The sequence below is a fragment of the Tubulanus polymorphus genome, chromosome 6 (genome assembly GCF_964204645.1).
Source record: "Tubulanus polymorphus chromosome 6, tnTubPoly1.2, whole genome shotgun sequence".
NCBI lineage: Eukaryota > Metazoa > Nemertea > Palaeonemertea > Tubulaniformes > Tubulanidae > Tubulanus > Tubulanus polymorphus.
The window spans coordinates 8,180,989-8,206,691 of NC_134030.1; the positions used below are offsets into that span (position 1 = coordinate 8,180,989).

The 25,703-nt window shown below is 39.2% G+C and overlaps 1 protein-coding gene across 1 annotated transcript in view; it reads left to right on the plus strand.

Moving 5' to 3' along the window:
* LOC141906758 (N-acetylneuraminate lyase B-like) overlaps positions 1-14,497 on the plus strand; it is a 45,219-nt gene extending 30,722 nt beyond the window's left edge. The window contains exon 12 of the mRNA XM_074796097.1: positions 14,352-14,497. The gene's annotated coding sequence lies outside the window, so the exon portion shown is untranslated. The remainder of the gene's footprint in view (positions 1-14,351) is intronic.
* Positions 14,498-25,703: the final 11,206 nt, after the last annotated feature.

Below are 25,703 nucleotides of genomic sequence, written 5' to 3' on the forward strand. Positions count from 1 at the left end.
AATATTGTTATATCCTATAGAACTGTCCTCTTTCAGGTATTTGCCCCCACCCCAAAAAAAAATAAATTCAAATTTACGGCCCTGGGTCCAGTTTCACATAAAAGTTTAACTCTTAAATGATTTAATTCCTTAGTTAATTCAGTTTATCTTAAATCGATTTAGGCCTTAATCCTTTTTGTGAAACTGGGTCCTGGATTCTATACTAAAGGGTGCTTTAACGCACTGAGACACCCCTGCATCAGCACCTGGGTCCTGGCTAAAGCCTGTTTCAATAGTATTTTGAATCATTGAAATAATTAAATTCTTACCCTGGGCCCGGTTTCACGAAAAAGTTCAAGCCTAAAAAGGTTAAGTTTGAATTGTTGGCCTCATTGAAAACATGAAGTAACCAATAGCGATTACATCAAAAAATTTGAGTTTAACTGTTTTATTCAACTGGGTCCTGAAGAGGATACACATGATATGATGGGCTTTCAGGTGTTGTTTGGTATAAAACTCATCTCAAAGCTCATTTCAATGAATTCAATGAGATGCATATATATTTCATTCCCTCCTCGAGCATAATGTAGCTGTCTAGACATTTCAGTCTACAAATCAAATATTAAGTGTTACGTGTCGCGCTGTATTATATTCAAGCTATTTTTTCGAATTCTTTATATTAAGTTATCTTAAAAAATTTTCTAAAATATCGAAGTCTGTCTATCTCTGATAACAAAAAAGTCATGGATCATTGTTGATAAGCGCAACCCTGGTTTTAAAACCTACTATCATCATACGTGTAGCCATTTTTGATCCAATCCAAAAACCGCATATACATTCTTCAAATCTCTACCTATGTTGACTGGTTCTTCTTAAAAATCTACGAGCCATCTTTCAACAGTATAGTCATTTAAAATAGAGACTGCTGTTTTTGCTTAATTAATTGAATCAGTCCAAGGTTGTTCACCGTCTGGCCCAGATATCCAGGGTTGCAGGTCTAAACAAAGTTTAACTCGACAAGATTTGTCAGGCTTTAAGAATCGATGCTTGTTGAATTGGCCTTTTTTTCTGGACCGTCCGTGTGGATATCAAAAGACACACAACACCGTAATCGAATTAATTCTCTCATATCATCACCATGGCAACTATTTAATTTCCTCAATTCATATATTTGCGAATTATGTGAATAAAATGCAGCTTTTTCATATCTTCATATATACATCTTGTGATCGAGTATGAATAATTAATGATTCGACATTAATTCTGAACCAGCACGGAAACTCGGCACTTAACAGATTCGGATGATGTCCGTCTAGACAAAATGTTGCAGATTCATTAAAATTCATGAAAATTGGCCTGTACACGGCTGCGTAATTAGTGTTTTCCCGTTTCTCAAACCTGAAGTCAAAAGCTAACATTTTACAAGCCGATCAACCTTGATCAACTAGATCATTGCCATGGCAACATAAATTCAGAATTTGATTTGCGTAATATATCATCGTCGATGATTTTTTTTTTACAAATGATCGCGTCTCCCGCAAAATAATCACTTTAACGAATTTACGTTTCATTTCTCATACCGCTGAGACAGAAATCCAGTTATGGCGTCAAACATGCTTTAAAAATATATATTATCTAACAGCCTGGAGTTCTATTGTAAGTGATCAGGTTACCACGCATGAACCATGTACCAAAACGCTAGTTTATATGTCCATGATCATACTTATAATTGTGTCCTGTATACTTATAATTGTATTCTTCTGTATGCTTTGATTTGTTTAATTCATTTTGTAATTCAATGGAAAATAAAGTTGTTGTTATCATTATCATAGCATATGTACGTTAATTTCATCAATCTCACGAAACAAAATGGGAATGTACTCTTTTGATGATTTTCCGAATCAACTAGTCTCTGTCGGACTAGTAACTCTTGACTTCTACAGGGGCTAGTTTCTCATGGTGGAACCTCATCATAATGAACAAGGATATGATGATTTATCGGTCATAGTGAACTTAAAAATTTGTCCCAAGCAAGACAATTTCAGGGGTGCCAACCACTGAAAAGTTCCATCAGTTAAAAATTGAATTCTAATCAGTAACATTTCATTGAAATATGAAAGAAAATGTTCACATTCAGTAATCAACAGTAAGACCCTCAGTAATAACTTTTTGTATGCAACAAACAAATAAAATCAGTATTCATCATCGTAAAATAGTATCAAATACTGGAAATCAGGAACAGTTGGCAGCTCAGCAATCTATTTAGGTTCAAACTGGATAAAACAAACATATTTTGTTGTAATGAGGTTCCATTGTATAACCCATTTAAAATGTACGTATGAGGATTCCTATATTCCAGGGCTAAGTTTCATAGATGTGGAAGAAAAGTAATCCCTAGGAATATTTTGAAATTTGTCAGTTATAACCATGGTTTCTCATTGTTACTTCCTATGGCGGTTGTCATCCGGATTGAGGATTTACCCCTAGGGATAACTTTGATACTCAGTCTATGAAACCGGGCCCTGGTTTTTGATACCATGGTAATTTTCCCTGTCTCTTGGGATAAATTTGATAACCAGTCTTTGAAACCGGCAGTAGGATACGTTAGTTCATGTATTTATGGGGGTTGACAAAAGTCATCATCAAAATTTGTGTCAATATCATTCTACACCAATCTTCTACATGTTGACAAATTCTTCTGAAGGAATCAGATTTTGTCAACTCGTTAAACTCAACCCAATACCAGCAGTGTACCCAATCTAGCACGGCTGCAGATCCAGTAGTACCACTGGAAGCATCTACACCATATTTTTGCAAAAGAACAGCAATTTTCCATTAATATCTCAATGCTAATATTCATCTTAGTAGTGTAAAAATGACGAGCAATTATCTAACTTATTATTAGATAATTGCTCCTAGCTTCAATGCATTCTCATAGCTGCTTCTGGGTTCAAATTCGGGGTTGGGTTTTCCCAGAGGGAAAGTTGCTTTTCTATTCATGAATTCAAAGTACTCCAATCATGCCCAGAATGCAACACATCCTGCACATCTGATTTTCGAAAAACTTTCTGGGTTGGATCCACAGAAATTCCACCCATGTTGATTTTTGCACCTACCCGAAATGGTGGATCGGCTACTGCAGCACCTACAACTAAGTTCCATTCGATTAACTACAGTCAAGCCTGTTTAATCCGGATCAACTTAATCTGGATTTTGGTCTAATCCGGACAATATTTGCATTCCATTTGTTCATAAGTAAACAAGAAAATGACTTCCCCGCGGTCCCCAAATCACCCAAATTAAGCGGATTCTATTGTAGACAGTTTTTTACTAAGATGAGATAATGTACCTTCAAACGATGGGTAGTTCCTGTAATGCCCTCAGTTGGTAAAATATCAGCAGGTTTGAACTTTTAAACAAATTAGATGAATTGTGTCATTTAGTTGTTTTTGTTGTTTTTGTTGGTAATAGGTTTCAAATGTCAATCAATATTTCGAGTTAATCAGGATCAAAATGAATATTTCTGCCTGGGCCAGTGTCACTGTTTGGCTAGGTTTTACCATTGCGGATCAATAACTCCAAGAAAATTGTCCAATTCATGTATTCATTTCCTCTGTAGACGGATAACAAGTTAGTCCAACAGCGACATATCCTTAATTTTTCTATTGGTCAGACATCAGACAGATTTCTTTCACAAAATAGATAAATTTTTGGAATTTTCAAAAGATCCATGTTTTTCGTTATGTATCCAACATTAGTCGGACCTGTCACACTTGTGGCGACGTCATTGTCCAATTGAGCCCAGAACGCATCAGAAAAATGTCGGGGGACCCACAGTCATTCTCCGGGTTTGAACTTTCAAACAATTCAAATGAAATTGTCATTTTGATCAGTTGTTTCGTTTTTCTATCGGATATAGGTTTCAAATGTCAATCAGTATTTCAAGTTAAACAGAATCAAAATAGATATTTCTGTCTGGGTGTCACCGTTTGGCTAGGTTTTACATCTTTCGCGAGCAATAACTCCTGGAAATTGTCCAATTCATGCATCTATTTCCTCTCTAGACGATAGATAGAAGTTAATCCAATCTTAAGACGGTTCCTTTGTTATACGGGACCCAGTTCCACAGTTGTGAGTTAAGATTTTACTCTTAGCTCATCGAAAATGAACTAACTTTACAACTCAAGAGTTAACTCTAACTCATGACTGTGGAATTGGATCCTGTAGTACAGTAGACTCCAAGTCCGATATTCTGGCCCATGATATGGATTATGTTGACATATTTTTACACTAAAAGGATCCAACTCGAGCGGAGTTTACCGTGATGGGAGTTTACCGTACGATAGGCTTTGACTAGCCTTAAATCTAAACCTCGACTGAAACTGCCCCTGGTACTTGATTTAACCTGAGGATTAAATGCTTAAAAATTGCAGACTACGCATGTACCATGGATAGTATCATTGAAAAACCACGGAAAAAGATAAATCTCTAAATATTCCCTTTGGTTAAAGTAAGTACCAGTCTTTAAGCTAGTTTTTATTACAACGACTCTTCAAACGATGAAAAAAACAAGAACGGTGTACTTGAATATGAAACTATTGAATGAAACTTTATTTTCAGCTGAAAAATTAATGTCGATACATATACTACTTTCATACAAAAACTGGCAAAAAAATTGCTCAAGATTATGTGACAGCAATGATAAATTCATCATAGTACATACAACCATATACATGTAGAAGATTTATTTACAATTCTCCACTCAAAGGATATTTCTTCAATCACGTTATAACATATCGCTTATACAAAACACAGGTAATGTGGCAAAAGTAAAACTGAGTCATATGAGACATGAGAAAAAAGACCTCAGACTTGACAAAGACAGATCTGAAGACAGGCTTCGATCGATAATATAGAAGTAATACAAAAATTTAGTAAAAACCATATGAAATAATGCTTCAAAAAATCTATGGTAAGGATTATACAGAATAGAAAAACATTACTTAAGTACTAGTCGATATAAATAGGTAGTATATGTACATATCAAACAAGATCTAGAAGGCTTCAAAAGACGATCAAAATAATTCTACCATTGTTTAACTTGAAAAAGTCGCAAAGCGAAATGTACTTCGATCGTTTCTTGCAAATTAACAACGCAAAAATGAAAGCCCCGCAGCTTATGAAAGACTTGATTCGTTCAGACACATCGCAAATATTTCCCCATATCCTCTTTTCATTGACGAAATTGTACGAAATCGAGAGAAAAGTCATCGAATTTCATTGTGTCATCGCGACGGCCCGTGCACGGACATGGTAGTCGTCTCTGGCAGCGGAGGACTTGTGACCGTAATTAACGATGCACCTTGCTTCAGCATGCGCAGTCACAGACAGATAACTCAACTACACAGTCGGGCTGCGCAGTCTAGAAGCAGCAGTGCGAGATTTTTATTATGCAAATGGACACATTGTCTGGCTTCGGGAACAGGAGCGATGGCTGGGAACGAAGTCATGGTGTACAGACGCACAGCGCAATTGAGTAACGAGCTCGGCAACCAGATAACAGTTTAATGTCATCGATTTTTGTGCGGGGAAAGATCATCAAAGACCTTTTGAGCACTTCGCTGTCCACGCCGATAACAATCCGGCGCGCGCACACGAACTGGCCTTGGTGAAAAAATCTGCCCAGAACGCGGTCTGTGGTGACTGTCGAATATCAGCGACAACGGAACTCCCAAATACAACAAGGCACTCCGACAACCTGCAGATGTCGCTGACGAGAATCGAATGTCCAGAGACCATGTCATCGCATCGACGAGATTTCGTTTCTTTGATACGTGCCCAACAAGATCTCAAAACCATAAAGTTTCGTATTCGGATACGATTAAAGGAAATGGCTTTTAGTATAATGATAAATACATGTTCTCGCTCACCAATGAATACATTTTTAATGATTACAGTTACAGAGAAGTTTAAAAACCCATACAGTGTAAGTAAAATCAGCGAATAGAATAACCGTAATGGGTTGAAAAATTCCGTTGTCGGCTTCTTCGCGATATCCATTAATATACTATATGTACACAAACGTAAATGCGAATGTCGTCAATCTCGTTAAGATTTCAGGAGCACGGAGGTCGCGTGTGCGAGAAACCCGCCGCGAGCTCCGTTAGGCGTCGACCTCGCAGCGATAAACGATACAGGATATCAAAAACCCCAATCGCGCGGTTGAACTACTTACCACTCGGATTAAACGTACCGAGAATTCACGAGAAATATCTTCAATAGTACTAAAATCATAACTACGTACTGAAATGTCATCGTGCTAACTGAACAGCAGTTGAAACGACGATGATAAACAACACTTAATCATCGACAATTTTCAACCGATCAAATATTGACTTTATCCCCGCATGAAGAACAAAAGCTCTATAAAATATATATATATATATATATATATATATATATATATATATATATATATATATATATATATATATATATATATATATATATATATATATATATATATATATATATATATATATATATATATATATATATGTGTGCATATATACACATTGTCTGCGCGAGGTAATAATTGATAAGCTCCAATCTGCCTTGATCTTCTTGATGTTTGCCATCGGTTAGATTAAACCTACGACAGCAATTATTGCTCGTAGGATGATTATCATTATATAAGTTTTGATCGGGAGCAACAAAATTAAATGGAAGAAATAGATACGACTAATGATAGTAATAGAAATTAATTCTTCGAAGAGAAAAAGTGGGCCACTCGATTTTCGAATCGAAACGCTCGCCTCGTTAGAAAGAGTATCTTCTTCCAATCGGGAGCGCTTTGATAACTGTAAACAAGATCGAACTGACGAATTGGCTTATTATTACGTATCTATAAACGCGAGAGACACTTTTGAAAGATGCAGACAGGATGAGACAGTAGAGCGTCTGATATATGGAAGAAAATAATCTGCCCTCAGACGGTGAAATTACTTTCATATCGATTATCAAAAGCACACCAGACTCGAGTACGTCATTATTTGATTCCGGTGGAAGTCAATTCACCGGGCTCACGTTATATCAACTATATCAAGACTAGTTTCCGGCCCGGTGTCTGAACTAATGACGGCAACTGTTGGGAAATGTCTGTCATGCAACGCAAGCTAGTGACGGCCATGACATACAAATATAACTTCAATGCAGCAATCACGGGTTTTCTGCGCTGTTGCGACACCATGCACATATTCAAAATGAACTATAATATATGCACTAAAATATAGCATCGTTGATTCGAACCCGATGTAGCACCACTGCACTAAGTCATGTGTGGTTGATCCTAGGATGGAGTACTCCTATTGTACAACATTGGCTGCTGGATATTGGGATCGAATTTCATAGTGAATATAGGTGAGACAATTGAATAAACCTGGACAATACTGGGGTACTTCATCGGTTGATCCAGTCCAGGGCAACTAATCTTATAAACCGCAATCACACCAGAGCTTTTGGCCCAAGCCAACCACTTACATGGGTGACGAATAGGCTAGTGCCTGTTTGACAAAAATGTAGGACCAGGCCATACCAAATACTAGCACAAATCATTGCGTTTGAATGAATGCCGGTTTCAGAAGTGACTCACCTAGCTTTGTCACACCATTCTTTAGTGTTGAGTGTCTGTTTTATGTGCTAACACGTTCTCTAATTAGGCACAGGCCAAATTCGAATAGGGTCTAATCTGGGCCAAATCGTCTTCATGCGATCGTGGCTACATAGACATACCGGTAATACAGGAGGAAAGCATTCTCATTCTCTAAGCAAGTTAAGCTGACTGGGTTGAATCTACATGATGGACTCTGTGCAATGAGTTTAAAAAGATCAGCAGATACTTAGCATCAGAGCCTAAATCACTAATGCATCATACAGTTGACATCGCGTAAGTTGTAGTAGTCGGGATTATCATTATGTTGACGACTTATCCAAACAACGACTTAAGAATTAGAAATAAAAATTTGGACTGGAAGTAGAGATGACCTGTAAGGGATGCCATGACTTATTCGTTGATAACTTAAGTGACTTTGAACTAAATCTAATCAGTTTGTTTCAAGAACCTCTGTCGATATCAAAGTTGAAACTGAAGTTAGGTCCCTTTTCAAATGTATGGCTAAGTCTAGATGATTACATGCAGTCACTTGTCAAGAAAGTCCAAAAATTGGCTTGATTCTTAATGACAGGTTTCATCCGAGACGTTTAGCGACACCCAAGGCCGGTCTCTGGTAACACATCCAGGAATGAATCTCTCCGTCTCCAAATCAGAGACGACTCGTAGCTAAGCCGGGTTCGTATGAAATATGGCACGACGCAAATAATCGTTGCTGCGACAAAACAATCAATTCCGTAGAAAATCAGTCGCCAGATAATAAACATGTTGCCTGGCAACCTGTACACTCATTCCAGACAAAAAATAATATAACACATGCCACGATGCGATAATATGACGTACGTTCGGTGTTGAACAAAACTACGTGTTCCAGAAAGTACTACGATCTGAAAAACGTTGAAGCCTTTTTAGTTAAAAAGCAGGGATAGTGGGTGCAGGGCGTACCACCCTCTAGAAATGTCTACAATATTGAAACCTAAACAAGTTTAAATTCATAAGCTTGTTCTCTGTAATTCCAACAATGAGTTGACATTTTCCGATGGCCAGTAAAGGCTATATATACTGCAAGTGACTACAGGAATACTAATCTAACCCATAACGGTGAAACTGGAACCATCTATGCCGGAATATCTGCTAGTCCGTTCAAAAATTTGAAAACATCCTAAACACATAATAGGCTGATCTTGACTCTTAAAAGGTCAGATCTAACACTAGCTATACATATCAATTTTATATTTCGTGTCTTCACAAGGAGATATTGACGACTACAATGTATATTCTATAAGATTGAAAATACTTGCATCGATAACATAGGTCTATATATAACGGAGGAAATATACGTCCACACTTGTGGTTAATTAATGAGATCTAATACTCTTAAGTGATCATTTTGACGGTTTCTGTGAGCAGCTCGGAAAGACATCTGATTTTTTTTACTATTGCGTATGAAAGCTAGCACTATGTATACTAAAACTAAAGCTACGCATCGAGCTGATTTTGGGACATCAATGGCTCATTCACCATTCAGTACCAAATATCTTCAATTTACACCGAAGATATTTACACAAGTAACTGAAAACTGAGTTGATGCAAATAGAACAAAAAACATATATGACAAAATGGTCGGGTTTTTTCACTGGCGTTCCTGTCGAGTCCGATGAGGAGCCCTGTTGAGTTTGGTGAGCGCATCAACAACAAACCAGCTAAATCAATCATTCTTCTGATGTAGCTCTTATTGAATAATGAATGAACCGCTAAAACATACCGGATAAAGACAACCAATCGCTTATTAAGCAACGAGAAGTACCCTACCGAGTCGAACTCGTGTTTCATTAAACTGAATACTTATTAATCATGCACTGACAGGAGCAGCCACAATCCCTCAACCTACCGATCACTGATATAGGATAGAAAAGTAAAGAAAAAAAAAACAATAATTTCAACCTGTGAACCCTAATGAGAACTCTTTGAACCCTAATGAGAACTCCATGAACCCTAATGAGAACTCCACGAACCCTAAGAAGAACTCTTTGAACCCTAATGAGAACTCCACAAACCCTAATAACTCCATGAACCATAATGAGAACTCCATAAACCCTAAGAAGAATTCCATGAGCCTTAATGAAAACTCCATGAACCCTAATGAACTCTATGTTCGACTCTGGCGAGTGAGGATCTGCCAGGAAGGCATTCAGACTCCAACGTCGATTCAGACATATTTGAAAATCAACTAAATTCTGACAAGTTGTCGCATGAAAACGTACGCCATCTAGCGGGATAGCTGGTGACACGGGTACCTCATTGCTGCAACCAGTAACCAGTAACCTGCACTCGGCCGCTGCACCTCTTATCAAATTAGGTGCATGAAAGACTTCAATAATACCACTACACTCAATCATAATGAAGTGTACCTTACCTGTTGGCGACTGTCTGACCTTTTACAGGAGACACCAGCCGTACAATAGGCAACACTTGTGTCTAGGTTGTCATCAAATTGACGATATATCAGTACAAAATACCATCAGAGACTTCACTCGCATCGGAAACATTCAGTAACTAGGTGGCTACCAACATCATTATGAACAAGAACATGTATCATTACGACCATTATGAACATGTACATCGAACAACGAAGCAACTTTCTCCGATAAGCAATGACCGCCGACATGATATTTCGATTAAAACCATAAGAAGAATAGGTTTTCCCGAGAAAAAAACTACAGACTCCGCCTGTATCAGAACTTTTACTAAGATAATCCTTCAAAGTGCTCGCGAATGCGACTTGATCGCAAGTAGATTGATAGAGACTGCGATCGACTGCTTTAGGTTGATTCCGGAAATTGAGCTAATCTCATCGCAGTGGGTGACCAAGTACATCAATTGATCGAATAATCACACCGAAGATAGGTCGAATAATTGCGCTTCAATGAACGTGTATTCGTATATGACCACGCGCAATTTTTCTCAGACAGGTGTTCCCGGAATCAGAGAAGGAACGCAAACATTGCTTGCCCATCTTCATGGCCTATAGAAAGGAACAATGTTTGTTATTTGAAATGGCAATCTACAAACATTTAATCCATGTACGATGGTAAACAATGAAAAATGCCGGCTTTGATGCTGTGATTACAATAAAAAGCTACAAGGCTTCGCTGATGAGAGAGACAAAGAAAAACTGTAATAAGCACTAGCATCAAAATTGACAGACTGCACGAAATGTGTGCAAAAAACTATAATCTAACCTATCGCGGTAACGGTTTGAATACAATTCATTGATCAGCGTATATCATATTCGGCGAAAAAAGAAGCTCCGCAGACTCGTCGTCATCGTATGAAGCATTTAAAATCGAATCAACGTCGAACGCGTTTAAGCCAGCGACACTCCAAGTGCACTTGAATCAACTGTGTATACATGACGAGAATGTCTGGGGCAGCGGTGCAGATCTTTACCGACACCGACGAATGAAACGTGCAGACTCAGGGTTCGAGTGAGACTGCGACAATTCCCCTCGCCACTCCCTTTCTGCCCACGTCCGCAGAAAGCATCGATATAATTCAATCGCGGATTACGCTTTTTTAATACGCGCAACTTCCCGAAAAAGAAACTATCCCAGCAAACTAAGGACCGGACCTTCTTTTCTCTTCGTGGAAAATTCCGTCGACAATTCCGTCGACGCGCACGTATACACAGCGAACTCGAGAACACGTCCTTCGACGTTACATTCTTTTCTTTTTTTAAATACAAAAATACGCAACACCACGAAACAAAAGCAACGAACAGCGTTTTACAGACATCAGGCTTTATAGCGATACCCACCCATTTTCCGACGCTGTGCATCGCGCTGAAACCAATCTCCCGATTCCAGAGATCCTAGCCTGGGAATGTCATATCCCTAATCACAAGTTAGGGTCTCAGGGAAAGGGCTAGTGGTTGCCGTCGCCGAGCGACGGGTCGTCGGATATTCCAGCCCAGTCTCCTGCCCACTGGATGTTTTTCATGTCGTCGAACCGCACAGGAATAAAGCGCCTGTCTGCCACTAGTGGCAGCGCGATCGTTCCAGACATTAACTCTTCCGCTATTCAGTCAGTCTGAACGCAGTGAATCAATACCACAGCCGCAGTCTGCTGCCTTGCGCGCTGTATGTTTTCATGTTTTCGTTGTATACCTTTTAAAACACAGCTGCTATTGCATTTTTATAACGTTTTTATTGTTGCCGCTGCCGCTGCCGCCGCGCTATATATTTCTATACTTGCATAGATTTTAATAACCCTAGGCAACAACCAACGCTATATCGGAGGATTACGACAGAAACTCTCTCCAAGTATGCAAGCTTTCTTTAATAACTTCGCCATCAATCCTGAATTGAAATATTGTTGTATCAGACTAGAACTAAACAACGTTGGCCCTAGTATAAAGCTTAAAACGAAAATTACACCCATTACCATATTTCCCAGACCAAACAAATCAATACCAAATACATATAACTAGAAAGTAGTTGAATTCGCCTGTATCATTTACCTCGCATAGAGTGGTGGTGGTTACTGGAGGTTGAGACTTGCTTAACACCATAAAAAGGGCGTCGTCAAAAAGGGCACAATTCTATCGAAGATGAATCAGAAAAGGACAATTCAGTCAAAAATGTGGCCCCGCTATTGGATTGTATCTTTTGACAATGACATTTTCTCAGGTACGCTGCCGTTTTTCATATCAATTAAACCGGACAGGTAGAGTTACCCGCAGAGAGAGAGACCTTCGACGATCTCGAATCAGACACTTACGATATTTATCTAATTATTGTTATTTTTTCAGTTGCCCGGACAAGCAGGTAGTTAATAGCTATACGCGGCGTTTTCTCATCGATCAACGTCTAGCGTTCACGGCGAATCAATCATATAACATTAAGAGAGCCCCCCTCGACCGACAACGTGTAATACTAACGCCATCAAACATTCCAATTCCACCCGCGGGAGATCTCTGGCCGCCGAGGGACGACCAACGCTGCAGCTTCCAGACATACAAATAACTGCTTATACGTATATAGGCATGAATTACGTAGTCCCACAATGGAATTTTATACAATAAAATTCATCAAAACGACACCACAACATTTTGGCTGTTGACTAACAGCTTGCATCCAGGCTGCTCGTCGACAGAACGTTTTAATTCAATCATATAAAATTCCTTTGTGGGACTTCTTGATTCAAGTCTACATGGATTAGAGAGTTTTATTCGACTACTAATGTAGGCATTTTTCAAACATACACAACAGGGCCCAGTTGCTCAACAGTTGGTGACAGTTAACCAGTTGATACCGGTAGTTGACATAGTGACCATTAAAAGTTCATTGTTACTATGGTATTTATCCGCCGGTTATCTTTTACCAACTTTTGAGCAACTGGCCCCTGCATTTTAACGTCAACAATGCCATAAATCCCGCCACAGACCAGTTATCAACTGTTTTCCATCATTGGAGCTATCAGTCTCATTAAAACAGGAATTGCTTCAGTAATTGAAAACGAAACAAAAAAACCCAGAAAAATCAGTGAAGCTCATTAAACCCCTGGGACTTCAGACGAAATATTATGAATGAAGCTAATCTATATGATCGGGAGAGCATGCGATGTATATCCTTACCGTGATGAATACTTTTCGTAAAACCGACGAAAAGAGTAAAATATTTGAAACATGAATAGAATATCTATATGATGAGCTTGCGATGTTCAGGGCTCCCCCAGGGAAAGCTAGAAGATTGTACAGTTCTCCTGTTTTGATGTTATGCCAACTATACAACCTACTACCTCATGCTGAAGGCTGCCAAAAAGATCCTCCGATCAACTCTCTCTCGCTCTTCCGCAGCAGACATCCTTCGCAAACGCGCTAACCACTCTTGTTTATAAATTAAGTATTAGAAGTTCAGGATTAAATGGTTTTTTTCCTATAAGACAGTACCTGAAATACAAGTCGACAATCTGACTGTTCCCGACAGTACGAATAAAATTCATCGCTCGAGTAAAGCTTCATCGAGGTTGATGTCAATTGGAACGGTATTCGATGAATTGAATAAAATACCGACAACAAAATGGCTGCATTCGTATCTTACAGCCGATTCAGCATCAGCCTGTGATGAGACGTCTAGACTCGATGCGGAAAAATTAAAGTTCTTGACATGAAGAACGAGATTGACGCTCAAGGCGATTGCGCTTATTTCTCGAATAACACCCCCCTCACAAAAAAAAAAAACGTTCACCCATTTCATACCGACCTAATGTCTTAACAAAACTCCATATAACACGGGATCGTGGTATGCCGATATACCCCATATAGCAACACATACCCATAAATCCGACCTTGTGGGTTCTGTAAGGCTTACAAGTTCGGATCTACGGGTTTATGCAGCTTGGTAAAATTCTGATCATCGTCGTCGTCCGATGCACCGTCGAAGTCACCTCCCGTATTCCGCAGTCGAATCCTACAAAGACACGAAACAGAATAACGAAATTAAATACTTGCGATACATTCAATGATTTAATGGAATAGTTAACGGTGTCGGGTTTCCATCTCTCAACCGTGTAGCTATTAATAAAAAATTAAAAACACCGGACGAATAACGAAATTCCACCGTCGGGGAAAGTTCGATGAAAGTCAAAATATTTCCGCGAACATTTCATTGAAATATGAGGTTAATTCGGTTTTTAATCCTAGGTAAGAAGCTCGGTGAAACCGTGGACAATTCCGTCCATTCAGAAACAGCCTTGCTGAAAGAATTAATAATTTCAATCTGATTCGGCTGATGAATATACGTCCCGCGGAAAACATGTTCTTCAAATTTCCCATACAAAGAAACGGATTAAGTTACGACCCCCCCCCCCATGGAGATAAATGGTACTACGTGATTACAGTGTGGTTGCGACCAAAAAAGGCGCTGTAAGTATAATGAGCAATGCGACTGAAGCATTGCAACACAGACAGGATAGCTCTAGGTGTCTTACGCTAGACATCTGTAAGACCCCTAAAAATTTTCAGTGCCTAGCGTATCAGCGTTTATAATTTTGTTGAAAGAAAACCTAAAACAGTCTAATTTCTATAAAATAAAAGCCAATTTTGTTGGCAATTCTGGTAAGGTGTCCTTTTCACATCGATTTTTGGTAAGACGATCAGATCTCGCATATAGAGAAATTCATCTTGAAATCCTGCAAACGTTATACTCAAACTGTGAGAGATATTTAGGCAATGTTAGTGCTTGTACACGCTTACTACCACCAGAGCAATAGTCTCGATATATCGCAAAAAGATTTTCGTCGAAATCCCTCTCAACTACACCATGCGGCACGTATGTGCAGCCAATATGTAAAATTGTGCGAACGTGAAGGTCGATGGGAGCTTACACACGCAGAGCTTCGTCTGTCAAAGTCACTCGGTGCAAAACATTTCAGAGATGATGAAAAATGGTTGCGAGAATTAAACGTTTTGCACGCTGGCATCTGCATGGTGGTGGCGGCGGCGCTAGGTGACATGTCAACGATCGTTCTCGTTTCACCCGTAGAAATTACGAGTGAAAAAGCAGGATAATAACCATCGTCGAGCAGACAAGAAACATCAGAACACTGTATAACATACGTATTTTTATAAGTAAAATTGATAAAATATTTGCGTAAACACTGCATTCGCTGCTACGTTGTATATTGCCATTTTGTATATTGTAATTTTCACTCACATTGTCTAAATTGTCGACCTTGAGTTTGTCAAATAAACAGTAACTGTAAAATACCAAATAGACTGATGCAAATGCAAACGTCTCTTATATTCCGTCGAACAATCTAGCTAGTTTTTAAAGACTGCGCTTGATTAAAATTTTTTGATTCGAAAACCTACACGCCAAACAACATTTACGACGAAAAGAAAAAGGAAAAAAAAATGCGAGATCAACCAACGCGATGATCGCTCGCAACTCGGTTTCAACTAAATATGATTAATCGGAACAATTTTAAACAAATTAATCCGCGCAACTGATGATGCCTGCAGTTAAAATGATTTAATCCGGGACGACTAAAAAATCCGCCACCACCGATGTAGACATATTATGTATCATCCGTACTGGAATATCAGGAAGATTTTTATCAAAGACACCCACTCTACTTCTATTTACAATTTTGCATAATGGATTATGCTTGTAATTAAAAATGAAATCTTTATGGGGGGGTCTTGTTACCTCCACCACCACCACTGTGTCGCGATCGGCAATTTCTCTTTCTCCGATCAATTCCGTAAGCACGTCGCATTGACGCAAGAAAAAAACAACACTATCACCGGCCAGTACACCGGTGGCGTATATACCGAGTATTACCCTACCCATAGCACTGCCGCCGCATTCTAACCACTCATTGTTTGATTGATCGATTCGATTCCGCTATACACGAATAATAAACTGAAATTTTAACGATATCTCGCCGACGAAAACCTTTTAAACAGATTGATTACTATCGGGGCTTGAAAGAAACAATTAGCTAGATACGCAGCAGCACAGGCTACATGAATCCACGAGCACTACTACACTGACTAGTAAAGCAGTATAGCACATGCACTAACATTATTGGTAAATAGGCCCTCAGGTCGCCCTAGGACAGGTATAACCCGATTGGGGAGAGCACTCAGGTCACTATAGTAGTGATCATACCAACATTTTTGGCCCTGGCCAATTCGACCTGTGCCCAATTCCGGATGGAACAACAGTTCAAATGGACAGGGGCGAAATTTTCACATAGGGCCAAATTTTTGCGACGCATGAATTGCTGCCACTGGTTCCTGAGGTGACTCGCTTCAGTTCGTATAAGCATTGATCAGTATCGGGTGAGTGGTTAAATTTGACTCTGAACCGTGAACCGTGCCAGTTTGACCCGGGTCAAATCATCTCCGTGTGACTAAAGATTACAAGCAAACCGGTCAGAGGTCAACTTCCGCAAGTCGCAGAGCAGCGGTCTGGTCGTCGCCTACACGGTCACTGATCGTTAGAACAATTAACCACTTTATTGATACCAAAACGTCTCAATGAACAGATTGGAAAAATAAACCCCCTGCAGCACCTTCGAATCATCGTGGTCGGTGTCCGAACCCAGAAAATATATTTCGTCCATGAAACTAATCAATATTTCAACTTTCGTGTAAATAGTATACTATCGCAAAAATCCTTAACAAGAATACAGTGTTGAGAATCAGTATCTAGAAGCCAGTGTGCACAGAATTTCAGGGGCAGGCTTCTGTGATTTGACTTCCTTTTCCCCTGACTATTCCCCGATTCGATCAGCAATTCAATCAAGAATTCAATTAATTAACAGTCAAATACTTATGACATTGACAGAAGCTGTTTGATTTTATGCGAGATCTAACAATGTCAACAAATTTCCCCGATTTTTCCGTGAAATTTATAGCTTTTTTTCTGACAAAATTCCCTGACTATTCCCAGATATCCAGGTAAGTGGCCGCCCTGTATTTTAGACAATCATGTGATCGCAGTCCAGCTGCGATACGGCTGCAACCGGTCCAAATGCCGGGCATTGCTTAATGTTCTACTTGTTCAACCCATGGCGACTGCTGATTTTTTTCGTTGTCGTCAGTAGTTAAAGTGTTCACAGGTCAACGCAACTCGTAACAAATCCCTTCAAGGTGTAGTCGCCAGTCGGAGGCCAGGCCGAGGACCCCTTTTAAACGCCTATCTCTATATAATATGAAAAATGCCACCGCGTTTGTACCTAGTGTACGCAAAACTTTGCCCATTTCAAACCGGCTACCCTATACTGTGTCGGGATAAGTAGCCAATATTGGGTTAAAACCTGCCAACCCATGGAAGCATTGACCTCGATGAATGGCCCTGGAACTGGGACAGCCTAGTTTCCGTGAATTCAGGTCGATTGGTCTCGAGCAGGAATATATCAATTTCTTGCCATTAAAAATCACATATACAAATAATTTGACTCAGTGCACTTTGTATGTATTGTCCAGCATGCGTCATATCAGTGACTACTAGGTTCATATCGTTATATATCCAGGTAACGCACTATAAATACCATAAAAAGAATATGAGCTATGACAACAAAAAGTGAAAATCATACATCTTTAAACATTTCTCAGCGGGAAAAAGTTCTGCCATCGTCGCATCTTTGCGAGGAGACATTCAGTGGAAAAATTAGACTGCCAGAAAAAATTAAGTAGAGTTTTTATCAAACTGGCTTCGGAAAAAATGGCTTAGTGAAATTAAATAAAAAATTAACTACCATTCAATTGATTTCAACAAAAAATTAAATGCTTCAATTCCTTGGACATGTCACTTTACGATATTAGCTCAATCTTGAGTTGATGACCAAAATGTGTAATTTCAGAATCAAAGATAGCCACCAGTCAGTCATCGTGGATGACATAATGACCTGGTTTGGTCACATGATGGACCATTCATATTTCACATACTCGCGCCAATCGGCCATCTTGGACCTGATTACCATAAATCCTGATGACCATAAATATTGAACACATGCAAGATTATTTGGCCATATATATCCGAATTTGAAGACGGTTGGTCAAAAATTGTTTTCTGTAGTGTTCACAAGAAACCAGTCGGACGCATGCCAGACTACCATTAAGACCCAGGGGTACAGCATAAGCCCGCATGGCATTCGGCCAAGAAGGCTAAAAGAGCATAGGTCGCTGCCCATGAAAAATCACAACATCTGTGTACCGTGTATGATGCTGGCAAATATGATATAGATGATTTCCTACATGGTATTGCACATAAAATCCACTTTTGAACTTAATGATTTACAGAAAAACGTTATTCTGGATTTGTTATGTATTTCAATCGTTCAACTCAAAATATGCCTTGTGAAAAATAAACAATGTCGTTAGATATAAAGATCAATGTTGATATGAACTAGTAAGTTTCATCTCCAATTCCCAAAAATTATCCTTGGCCATTTTTTCCTATATGCATCGTCCTCTTTATCTTTGTGGGGGAACAAACATTCGGCGGAAATATTAGACGCCACAAAAAAATAAACAGGTATTTAAAAAGCTTCGTGTTTTTATCGGCCTCAACGTCCAAGGACGTCGTCAGCCTCGTATATAAATAAGTATTAAACTGTCATTCGAGCACCGAGTGAAATTGATTAAGCGTTATTTGATTATACTACTTCTACACGGCAAATTATATATAGTGTACACAAGTTGACATTAAAAAAAAAACAAAACCATGTTTCTGAAAATAAGCGGCCCGGTGTTTACTACAGGCTAATGTTTGCTGAAACGAGTTCTTCTTATGACGAACACAATGAAAAAGTGAATTTCAGCAATCATGGCCGAATGCAGTTCTTAAACGATCAGAATTTTGATGAATATGTATAAATACATCGAGGCTGTTATTCCTCGTTATTCTACGATGAACGTTGGATTAATCCAATTCTGATTGAATGAGCGCTGATGGTCTTTTGAGTTGCCATTTAGTTGCGCCCGTTCGTACTGCCATTTATATATAAGGGGGACCAAGCCATATATACACGCAATCATAGAATCCTAATAAAAATCATATCGATCGTTAAACGCTGGAATGAATTAATCAGCGCCTGAACGCTGGCTGCGACCCAGACAGTTGAGGTCATCGGGTGGCCTAGTATGTGCCGTATTTTTATTACTGTGCAAATCCAATACAGCAAAACCAGCGCACAGACTAATCAAAACAGGTGTCTGCCAGGAAGTTAACAACGAATTTGTAAACAGGGGGGGGGGAACAGGGGGGAGACAGTTTGCACTTGACAGTATACATACATATATATTTCCTACTGCAAATTGCTTCTATACATTACTACTCGCTAAAAAATCAATTAGCCACACGCCATATAATCACAATATTAGCTGTTACACTCTCATCAAAAAACACCCACACTCTCTCAGAATGACTGGGGAAAGGTAACCATCGTACTCCAGTGACAGAGCTATCGTTTACTGTTTAGGTTTATCAACCTTGGGAGAACGGTTGTTGTTACTCGGTTTCAATTCACCGTTGATATGGTTCTATGTATTATCATGCACAACATGATATAATAATACTATAAAACTACGTACTGACAAAATGTATGTTTAATGTTTTTGTATTTTCGTATCTTATCGGGTTTGATGGTTCTTTCTATTTATGCGCCATCATTGCCGCATACGGAACTGATCATTCTAAAAACATTGAATTCATTAGTAATGAAGTGATCAGGGAGGGTATTTGAAAAAAAGTGCTTTTTAAGGTCTCTTTGGATAATGATCCCCGAATATTCTGTTTACCGCCTACACTCGGCTGACGCCGCCATTTTTCTTAGTCACGCTATTTATTGAGCGAACCTGACATATATATATATATTCATTAGAACACCATTATCCGCCGCCGATTTTTTTCTGTTTGTGAAGTCAAAAGATGATGTTGCTATGGAAAAATTACAAACGTTTATTTTTCTTTCCATATCTATTGCTAATGATGAGGGGGCACGAGGTGAAAAAAATCAAAAACGACATTTTTCTATACTAAGAATTCGAGAAAAGTTCATCGTCGGATCCGTATCAAACTAATAGAGAAAAAAAAACATGGCTCAACGCATATAACGAATACGAACACAGTCAGCGAGTATTTTCTACAGCATTGTAGAAAACAACGGCCAAGGAAGAAATGGCAGAGGAAGATTTATAAGAATCAGAGATGAAACGAACGGGAACCTTTTTTCGGGATTGATAATTTTTTTTGGCCGCGACGTTTTAACTGCCGAGCTTTGAAAAGAAAACGCTGACTTTGAGCATTATTCAGTATATACGATATCTCGTCTCGTTTCTGGTATAGAGAATGAATCGATTGAATAATAATAATACGCCGCCTGCTTACAAGGGCACCGTACACTCAGCGCTGACAGACTGATTTCATTTCAATCATATAGGTTTTAATCGGCTGTCTGTACTAACGATGATCGTGTCGACTATGAATTTACGACTGTCTAGACTGTAGTCACACAATGCAGACCCAGATATCGATGACGCAGACGACAACGACGATGGTTTATGAATTATAATCAATCGAGTATACGCGTTAGCATGGGCGTCTGCGACGACCGCCGATTTCATTCCGAGACCAATCAGCCGACAGCGCGGGTCCCGTCGGCTGTTCATAGTCAGTAAGTAATTACCAACGATGGATTTAAAATCTCCAAGTAACGACGACGTATATAGACACTGATCGAGATCGTAATGTCGTCAAGCCGATGCGACGACCATCGCTGTAACAAGCCACCCAGCTGGGTACATCAAGTGTCTCTATACCCTTCTTGCACCGACAGTCCTATGATATTCTAGTATACACGGAATATTACATGATCATCAGGCTATTCCAAATGACTACTATGATAAGTTTTGCCAAAAATACTGGTTTTGCCCAATTGGGCAATTTCAATGTTTTAATTTACAAAGCCCAACACAGGGAAACACGGAACAGAAACATGTTTCCAAATGTTTCCCTGAATCAGTTTCAACGCCCATATTACATGATCATCAGGCTATTCCAAATGACCACTGTAAGTTTTGCCCAATTGGGAAAATTCAATGTTTTAATTTTACAAAGCCCAACACAGGGAAACACGGAACAGAAACATGTTTCTGAATGTTTCCCTGAATCAGTTTCAACGCCCATATTACATGATCGTCAGGCTATTCCAAATGACCACTGTAAGTTTTGCCAAAAATACTGGTTTTGCCCAATTGGGCAAATTCAATGTTTTAATTTACAAAGCCCAAGACAGGGAAATACGGACACTGGAGACAGAAACATGTTCCCGAATGTTTCCCTGAATCAGTTTTAATGCCCACGATGCAGGAAAACATGGAAACAAGGAATCAAACATGCTTGATCTCATTGTTCCCGAAACACACATGACACAGGGAAACACTTGGAATGTTTCTGTCTCCGGTTTCTGGGTTTCCCTTTAGATGCTGGGCTTTATGAGAAACATGGTTTCCGAGATTTTGATTCAGCGTCTCGATCTGTTTCTCCGTTTCCTTGCGTCGCATGCGTTGGGTTATAGGGTTAGATTTTGACACTCGTGGTACTGAAGGTGAGGGAAAATTAGTGTATATATGTTGACAAATAATCAGTAAGTCATTAGAACTAAACTTTAAACGGAGTCATGTGAAATCTTTCTAATTCTTTTTTCAAGAAGATGATTGCTGATAAAGCCATGTCACCATCTCTCTTTTATCAAAAATACATAAAGATGTTCATATATAATGTTATCAGAAACTGCACTTTTTTCTGTAGAGCGCGTCAACTGAATTTCTATTCAATTTCAAATTTCACGATGAAATATCCCGGATCTCTCTCAGGAGTTTTTTAGTCGAATCACTCGTAACTGAATCCTTCAAAACAAAACATTCATTTAAAAATGTATTTTCAAAATCTGATTGAGCTTTTTCATTTGTCGAACGACTTTTTTGAGCTGCACTCGAATGAAATAAGAATTCCCTCGCGACGGTGTATATGTCATACCTGTGTACGTCACTAGTCACAGAAAATACTTTTTTATTCACGATGCCGATAATAAATAAATCCATCGAGCCAGACACATTGCAATTGATTTCCTATACACACCCTCTGCGCGTATCTCGTATCAATTCTACACGCAGGATCAAATGAAATAGTATATATATATACGTAGTCGAGTTTGTTGCAGATTGTCGTGTTTCTGAACTTATCTCTCGATGCAAAGAAGGCTGTGGGATCGTTAAAAAATTAGAACACTATTCTGAGAAGAATATTCGATCAGACAAACAATCAATCAATCAATCAATCAATCAATCAATCAATCTTTTCATTATTGAAGTAACTTGTAGCGGAGCTAGTGTTCTATAGATAAGCAATTATGTGGTATTAGCTGTAAACTTATCAACTGTTTATTCTAACACAAAGACCAAGAAACAACTGATCAGCGAATCATTCCTCCTTAGTGGGGGGAGGGGAGGGTCATGTCATCGGGCAGATGAAATAACCATATGTGAAATGAAAATGAAGTACTTGTACGACTGATATTTCTAATTTAATGGATGGGAAATGATTGTGTATACTACGCTTATTGTTTTGTTGGTTTGATCGTGAAGGTCCGTCTTAAAGAGTCCTGACATATTTGGTTCTCTGGTGGGATCTGACATACGATGATGAAATGAATAAAGAACACTAATATATGTGTGGTGAAGGAAACAAGACAATTTACCTAATACTGAATACTCTTCCTTACTCCCTCAACTCGGCAAAAGTCTTGTTTTACCAAAATTTTATTTGGCAAAACCTTACAATAGTACCCAGGGCCCGGTTTTATAGACTGGTATTACCCGGGGGTTAACTCAATTGAAAATGAATTAAGTTAGCCCCCCGGGTTAAAGTTAATACCAATCTATAAAACCGGCCCCTGGTTCTTATCTCAAACTCCTGTCATCTCAGTGTGATATTCCCAGTCCCAAGTCCCGACGACGCTATTGAATTAAGGCAGAGCCTGCTAATGAAATGAAGTTTTCGAAAAGATTAGCAGTACCAATGGGATACCGGCACTCACCACCAGATGGCGCAACAAAATAACGGGTTATTCGTAGTAGTGAAAATCAGTTGAACTTGATTTTCAGGTTTCCAAATCCGAAACTATCGAACGAGTAATCGGATAGATATTCAAGATTCCCTTTCTCACTCAGTGCATGGTATAGATTTCACGGAAAATTGATTAACTAATCTGAAGGAAATGTAAAGAAGAAATTGGAGCGCGGAAACCCAGTGAAACTAGCGATCCTTAGGAATTATCGTTTCCGTCAGTAACCTTGTTGGTATCCCACTGTATTTTCACAATTCATTTCGCCATATCGAGCCTCCGGATACTTCATTCAGATATCAAATCTTTGACAAAATATGGCAGAATATCGACTGTACAAATAATTTCTGGGTTCGAAATACTACTGATAATCATTGCTTCGCTTGGCACGAACGTAAAATACCTCACGATTATACGCTGTATATGGTTAACCCCGGTTTACTCATACTTCGTAAAAAAATATTTGATTCGTCATACGACTAGCTACGATTTTTTAAATTGTGGTCGTGCCTCGACCGTTTCGTTGAATTTGATTCGCGCCCGATCACGTGAGGCGAATTCCCTCGAAAAACCGCAGAATCTGCCGCCACACGCGCAAAGTCAAGGTAGGCAAATTTCGCAGAATCAATTTTTTTTCACAAAAATCCAAATTTAGAACGTCCCTATCTCACAGCTGAAACACGTCGCGCCGCGAACTTCAGGGATTTCAACCGAAAAAAATGAGAACTGTCTGGGGGGAGGCTAGAGTTCACTGAAAACGACATTGCCGATGAATCCTTGCTAGTCGCCCGATTCATACACAGTTACAGTGACGATCAGTTCTCAATTCGGAAGCGCGAAAAGTTAAATCTACGAATATCACCAGATACGCAGATCGCTTCCCCCAAAACACCCCGAGATTAAGAAAGAAAAAGCTCACCAAACGAAATAGAAATCAACCTTCAGGGATCATCGGTGAAATAGGTCAGCTCCCGCAAGGAAAGAAGATGTCGATGTCGATGCAACATCGAAACCATGCCAATTGGTTAAGATATTGTTTCAAGGAGATCCGTCTGTCTTCCATAGAAAGAAAGCGTTAGTTCATCCGTTTATGAAACCCTCTAAAAACTTGCTGGTAGTATCATGCATTTTAATCGGCGCCTTTTTTTCAAATGTTTTAATATCGGAAAAAATTACCGCGGATTTAGCAGCTCGTATATCTAAATAGCCTCACCCATGAGTCGCCTTTTTCTCAAAGAACGTCCTACTATAATGGCTTCGCTGCGCTTACGGAAGGAACCGTTGTAAGGCTGCAAATTAAGAACACGAGTGTAGCCCTACGCACCCGCAGCATAATTTATATCATCCGAAGAAATCATAAGTAAGATTGAAGCCTTTGTTCCGGTTTAAAGCATACATACACGCGAGCTGCCGAGAGGGAAATGATGTATTATTGCTCATCAGTCTGAGCGTTCGTTACACACATACCTAACTGTCTGGCGTGTCAGTACAAACTGAAACTGATGCTATACATCCAGTCGGCTGTACAACCCGGCATAGTTGAACTATATATCTTTTATACGTCTCGAAGAAATGTTTAACACGCGATGTTGATGATAAGCGTTTATTAGACGCGTTTAAGTTCTCTAAAAACGCAGGCCGGTGGCAGGGGCGGATCCAGGGTCAAAGTAAAGAGGGGAAGGTGTCCACTCGGGAAATTTAGGGCCTTTTCTGAGCTTCGCCGCAACTTTGTAGTTCATATGTACACACAATATTTTTCATCTATTTATCTGGTATTCTTTTTTCACGAATTAAATTACGTTAGAAAATTATCAGCGATTTCTAATGATCGTCTAGATTTGGTAAAACAGCTTATCATTTCAGTCGTTCAATAATAATTTTGATCTTTCTTCAGAAAATATTCAGTCTGGAATATTTGAGGATGGAATTCTAAGCCACCTCAATATTTAAGAGGAGGTGTCCGGACCCCCATGGACACCCCTGGATCCGCCAATGAATGGGCATCGCAAATAAGGCAATATCTGGCTGGACCCAGTGCCACAGGTGATTGTTCAATATCATTTAAGTAAATATCCACAATACATTACATATTGTGGGTTTTTTAGTTGGTTTGTTTTGGGGTGCCACTTAAATGATGAACAAACCAAGTAAAAACCCACAATATGTGATATATTGTAGGTATCTACTTCATTATAAAGAACTATCACCTGGCTATGGAAAGCAAACCAAAGCCAACTTAGAGCGACTGACCAACTCCAACAAATTCATCAATCTGTCCAGCTAGCAATTTCTCGGATTTTAAGACAATCGAACGCTTACCTCTCAGTGGAGACACATACACACTTAATATGTAATCCGCATCAGTAATCCAATGTACTAATCCAGCTATGAACGTGTTAATTCGAGTTTCGCACTA